A 6,072-nucleotide genomic window follows, 5' to 3' on the forward strand; every position below is an offset into this window, starting at 1 on the left:
GTGTCGTGAGGTGCATTTCCCGCAGCCTTTCCTCATAACTCATGCCTCTTAGTTCTGGGACTAGTCTAGTAGCATACCTTTGGACTTTTTCCAGCTTCGTCTTGTGCTTGACAAGGTACGGGCTCCATGCTGGGGCCGCATACTCCAGGATTGGTCTTACATATGTGGTGTACAAGATTCTGAATGATTCCTTACACAGGTTCCTGAACGCCGTTCTGATGTTAGCTAGGCTCGCATATGCCGCAGACGTTATTCTCCTTATGTGGGCTTCAGGAGACAGGTTTGGTGTGATATCAACTCCTAGATCTTTCTCTCTGTCTGTTTCATTAAGTACTTCATCTCCTATTCTGTATCCTGTGCCTGGCCTCCTGTTTCCACTGCCTAGTTTCATTACTTTGCATTTACTCGGGTTGAACTTCAACAGCCATTTGTTGGACCATTCACTCAGTCTATCCAGGTCATCTTGTAGCCTCCTACTATCATCCTCTGTTTCAATCCTCCTCATAATTTTTGCATCGTCGGCAAACATTGAGAGGAACGAATCTATACCCTCTGGGAGATCATTTACATATACCAGAAACAGTATAGGTCCAAGGACTGACCCCTGCGGGACTCCACTTGTGACGTCTCGCCAATCTGAGGCCTCACCCCTCACACAGACTCGTTGTCTCCTGTTGCTTAGGTATTCCTCTATCCACCGGAGTACCTTCCCTCTCACTCCAGCCTGCATCTCCAACTTTCGCACTAGCCTCTTGTGTGGTACTGTATCAAAGGCTTTCTGACAATTCAAAAATATGCAGTCTGCCCACCCTTCTCTTTCTTGCCTTATTTTTGTTGCCTGGTCGTAGAATTCAAGTAACCCTGTGAGGCAGGACCTGCCATCCCTGAACCCATGTTGATGCTGTGTTACAAAGTTCCTTCGCTCCAGATGCTCCACTAGTTTTTTTCGCACAATCTTCTCCATCAGCTTGCATGGTATGCAGGTTAGGGACACTGGCCTGTAGTTCAGTGCCTCCTGTCTATCCCCTTTCTTGTATATCGGGACTACGTTAGCTGCTTTCCAAATATCTGGCAGTTCCCCTGTTGCCAGTGATTTGTTATACACTATGGAGAGTGGTAGGCTCAGTTCTCTTGCTCCTTCCTTTAGAACCCAAGGGGAGATTCCATCTGGGCCTATAGCCTTCGTCACGTCCAACTCTAGTAAACACTTCCTTACTTCCCCACTGGTAATCTCAAACTCTTCCAGTGGTTCCTGGTTAGCTATTCCCTCACTTACCTCTGGAATTTCTCCTTGTTCTAAGGTGAAGACCTCCTGGAATTTCTTATTCAATTCCTCACACACTTCCTTGTCATTTGTAGTGAATCCTTCCGCCCCTATCCTTAATCTCATAACCTGTTCCTTTACTGTTGTTTTTCTCCTAATGTGGCTATGCAACAATTTAGGCTGAGTCTTTGCCTTGCTTGCGATGTCATTTTCGTATTGTCTTTCTGCCTCTCTTCTCATCCTGACATATTCATTCCTGGCATTCTGGTATCTTTCTCTGCTCTCCAGTGTCCTGTTATTCCTATAGTTTCTCCATGCCCTTTTACTTTGCTGCTTAGCTAGCCTACATCTTTGATTAAACCATGGGTTTCTCATCTTCATTTCTCTGTTTTCCTTTTGGACTGGTACAAACTTGTTTGCTGCGTCCTTGCACTTCTGCGTGATGTAATCCATCATATCTTGGGCCGTCTTTCCCCTGAGCTCTGTTTCCCATGCTATATCTGTTAGGAATTTTCTTATCCCCTCATAGTTTCCCTTTCGGTATGCTAACCTTTTGGTTTCGGTATCCCTCCTCGAGTTCAATAACCCTTCTTCAATCAAGTACTCAAACACCAGTACACTGTGGTCGCTCATTCCTACTGGGTCCTCAAAACCGATTTCTCTTATGTCGGAGTCGTTCAGAGTGAAGACTAGGTCGAGTCTTGCTGGTTCGTCATTTCCTCTCATCCTTGTGGGTTCTCCGACATGCTGGGTTAAAAAGTTGCTTGTCACTACCTCCAATAGTTTGGCTCTCCACGTATCCTCGCCTCCATGCGGTTCCTTGTTCTCCCAGTCAATCTTTCCGTGATTGAAGTCGCCCATGATGAGCAGGTGGGATCTATTTCTACAGGCAGCAGAGGCTGCCCTCTCAATTATAGTGTTAACTGCCTTGTTGTTGTTTTCATACTCTTGACTGGGTCTCCTGTCATTTGGTGGAGGGTTGTATATTACTGCTACTACTATTCTTGGTCCTCCCATTGTTATGGTGCCTGCTATGTAGTCTCTGAACTCCTCACAGCCCGGGATGGCCATCTCCTTAAAAGTCCATTCCCTTCTCATGAGTAGGGCCACTCCGCCTCCTCCTCTACCTTCCCTCTCTTTCCTTATTACTGTATACTCCTGGGGAAACACGGCATTCGTTATGATTCCAGAGAGTTTTGTTTCAGTGAGTCCGATTACATCTGGGTTAACTTCTTGTGCTCTTTCCCTTAGTTCACTTGTCTTGCTTGTGATCCCATCTATGTTCGAGTACATCACCCTGAAACTGACTCTCTTCTGCTTCTTTTCTGGGGGGGACCTTTGGGATCTGGGGTGAGTGGGAGCTGGGGGGACCTGGCACGGGGGGATTGGTGGAGGAGGGAGGGCTTGGGGTGGTGGGGGAGAGGGGGAGGGTACAGGGGGTGGATAAGAGGGGGAGGGTACAGGGGGTGGATAAGAGGGGGAGGGTACAGGGGGTGGATAAGAGGGGGAGGGTACAGGGGGTGGGTAAGAGAGGGAGGGTTGGGGAAGCATGGGGGGAGGAGAGGCTGTGGGGGATAGGGGAGATGGGGGGGCTTGGGGGGAGAGAAAAGGGTGGAGGGCTTGGGGGGCGTGGGGGAAAAGGGAGGGCTGAGGTGGGTGAGGAAGAGGGGAGGGTTTAGGGGAGTGGGGGAGAGGGGAAGACTTAGGTGGGGTGGGGGAGAGTGGGGGGCTTAGGGGGGAGGGGGAGAAGGGAGGGCATGGGGGTGGGAGAGACGGGAAGGCATGTGGGAGAAGGGAGGGCATGGGGGATGGGGGGGAAGGGAGGTCCTGGGGAGAGGGGTGAGGGGGAGAAGGGGGGTGAGTGGGGGGAGGGGGGTGGGTGGGGGGAGGGTGCCCTAGGTGGGTACTTAGTGGGTACTTGTGTGTGTGTGTGTGTGTGTGTGTGTGTGTGTGTGTGTGTGTGTGTGTGTGTGTGTGTGTGTGTGTGTGTGTGAGAGTGTGAGTGAGTGTGTGTGTGTGTGTGTGTGTGTGTGTGTGTGTGTGTGTGTGTGTGTGTGTGTGTGTGCGTGAGAGTGTGTGTGTGTGTGTGTGTGTATGTGTGTGTGCGTGAGTGTGTGTGTGTGTGTGTGTGTGTGTTTGGTGTATTCACCTAGTTGTACTCACCTAGTTGTGTTTGCTGGGGTGGAGCTCTGGCTCTTTGGTTCCGCCTCTCAACCGTCAATCAACAAGTGTACATCAACAGGTGTGTGTGTGTGTGTTTGGTGTGTGTGTTTACTAGTTGTGTTTTTGTTTACTAGTTGTGTTTTTGCGGGGGTTGAGCTTTGCTCTTTCAGCCCGCCTCTTAACTGTTAATTAACTGTTACTAATTATTTTTTTTCCTCACACCACACGCACACATATACCAGGAAGCAGCCCGTGACAGTTGACTAACTCCCTAACTAGGTACCTATTTACTACTAGGTAACAGAGGCATCAGGGTGAAAGAAACTCTGTCCATTGTTTCTCGCCGGCGCCGGAAATCGAACCCGCGAACACAGGATCATATGTCAAGCGTGCTGTTTAGTCAGCCACCGGCCCCCCTAAAACATTATTGCCAATAGCATTAGGTGTTCCCAGGTCACCCATCCAAGTTTTAACCAAACCCAACTTTGCTTAACTTTGCTGATCAGACGAGAAGTGGTGTTCTCAATGTGGTATGGCTGTTGGCGGTGTGTAGTTACCTAAGTGTAATTACCTAAGTGTAGTTACAGGATGAGAGCTACGCTCGTGGTGTCCCGTCTTCCCAGCACTCTGTCGTATAACGCTTTGAAACTACTGACGTTCTTGGCCTCCACCACCTTCTCACCTAACTTGTTCCAACCGTCTACCACTCTATTTGCGAAAGTGAATTTTCTTATATTTCTTCGGCATCTGTGTTTAGCTAGTTTATATCTATGACCTCTTGTTCTTAAAGTTCCAGGTCTCAGGAAATCTTCCCTATCGATTTTATCAATTCCTGTTACTATTTTGTATATAGTGATCATATCACCTCTTTTTCTTCTGTCTTCTAGTTTTGGCATATTTAATGCCTCTAACCTCTCCTCGTAGCTCTTGCTCTTCAGCTCTGGAAGCCAATTAGTAGCATGTCTTTGTACCTTTTCCAGTTTGTTGATGTGCTTCTTAGGATATGGGCACCACACAACCGCTGCATATTCTAGCTTTGGCCTAACAAAAGTCGTGAACAATTTCTTTAGTATATCGCCATCCATGTATTTAAAAGCAATTCTGAAGTTAGAAAGCGTGGCATAGGCTCCTCGCACAATATTCTTTATGTCGTCCTCAGGTGATAGTTTTCTATCTAGAACCACCCCTAGATCTCTTTCTTTATCAGAATTCTTTAAAGTTTTCTCACATTATATATAGGTTGTGTGGGGTCTATGTTCTCCTATTAAACATTCCATAACATGGCATTTATTAACATTAAATTCCTTTTGCCAAGTGGTGCTCCATATATTTATTTTGTCCAGGTCGTCTTGAAGGGCATAACAATAATCTAAGTTTGTTATCCTTCCTATTATCTTAGCATCATCAGCAAACATGTTCATATAATTCTGTATACCAACTGGTAGATCATTTATGTAGACAATAAACATCACTGGTGCAAGAACTGAACCCTGTGGTACTACACTTGTGACATTTCTCCAGTCCGATACATTGCCTCTGATCACTGCCCTCATTTTTCTATCAGTCAGAAAATTTTTCATCCATGTTAGAAGCTTACCTGTCACCCCTCCAATATTTTCCAGTTTCCAGAACAACCTCTTATGTGGAACTCTGTCGAAAGCCTTTTTTAGGTCCAGATAGATGCAGTCAACCCAACCATCTCTTTCCTGTAATATCTCTGTTGCTCGATCATAGAAACTGAGTAAATTCGATACACAGAATCTTCCAGATCGAAAACCATACTGTCTGTCTGATATTATATTATTTCTCTCTAGGTGTTCTACCCATTTAGTTTTAATTATTTTTTCCAATATTTTGACTATTACACTTGTCAATGATACCGGTGTATAATTAAGGGGGTCTCCCCTGCTTCCACTTTTGTAGATTGGAACTATGTTAGCCTTTTTCCACACATCAGTTACAACTCCTGCAAACAGGGATGCCTGAAAAATCAGTTGAAGTGGAATGCTGAGCTCAGGTGCACATTCAGAACCCATGGTGAAACTCCATCTGGACCAACTGCTTTTTCTTATTTAGCTCCTTGAGCATTTTTCCCACTTCGTCTCTAGACATGCGCTCCTCTGTGCGCTTTATGTTGTTCTCTGGAATTCTTATTGTATCTGGTTCCCTGAAGATTTCATTTTGTACACACTTTGGAACTTTTTGTTTTATGTTTCACACATTTTCTTTTCATTTTCTGTGAATCTATTTCCCATTTTCAACCTCTGAATATTATCCTTTACCTGCAATTTGTTGTTTATGAATTTATAGAATAGACCTGGTTCTGTTTTACATTTGTCTGCAATCCCTTTTTCAAAATTTCTTTCTGCCTCTCTCCTCACTGCCGTGTAGTTGTTTCTCGCATCTTTGTATCGCTGGTATGTTTGGGGGGTTTGGCCTCTTCCTGTATTGAATCCATTTTTGTGTCTTTTGGTCTTTAGCCCTCTCTCAATTTCTATTGAACCAGTCCTGTCTCCTAGTTCTGCATCTCTGTTTTGGTATAAATGTTTTTGTGCCTTTATCATATATTTCACAAAACTTGACATACATCTCATTCACTTCCTTGCCTAGCAACAAGTGTGTGTGTGTGTGTGTGTGTGTGTGTG

At 45.7% G+C, this 6,072-nt stretch overlaps 1 pseudogene; it reads right to left on the reverse strand.

The window, feature by feature from the left end:
• Positions 1–3,855: 3,855 nt before the first annotated feature.
• Positions 3,856–3,971, reverse strand: LOC123772972 (5S ribosomal RNA; annotated as a pseudogene).
• Positions 3,972–6,072: the final 2,101 nt, after the last annotated feature.

This window comes from Procambarus clarkii, chromosome 12 (genome assembly GCF_040958095.1).
Source record: "Procambarus clarkii isolate CNS0578487 chromosome 12, FALCON_Pclarkii_2.0, whole genome shotgun sequence".
Lineage (NCBI taxonomy): Eukaryota > Metazoa > Arthropoda > Malacostraca > Decapoda > Cambaridae > Procambarus > Procambarus clarkii.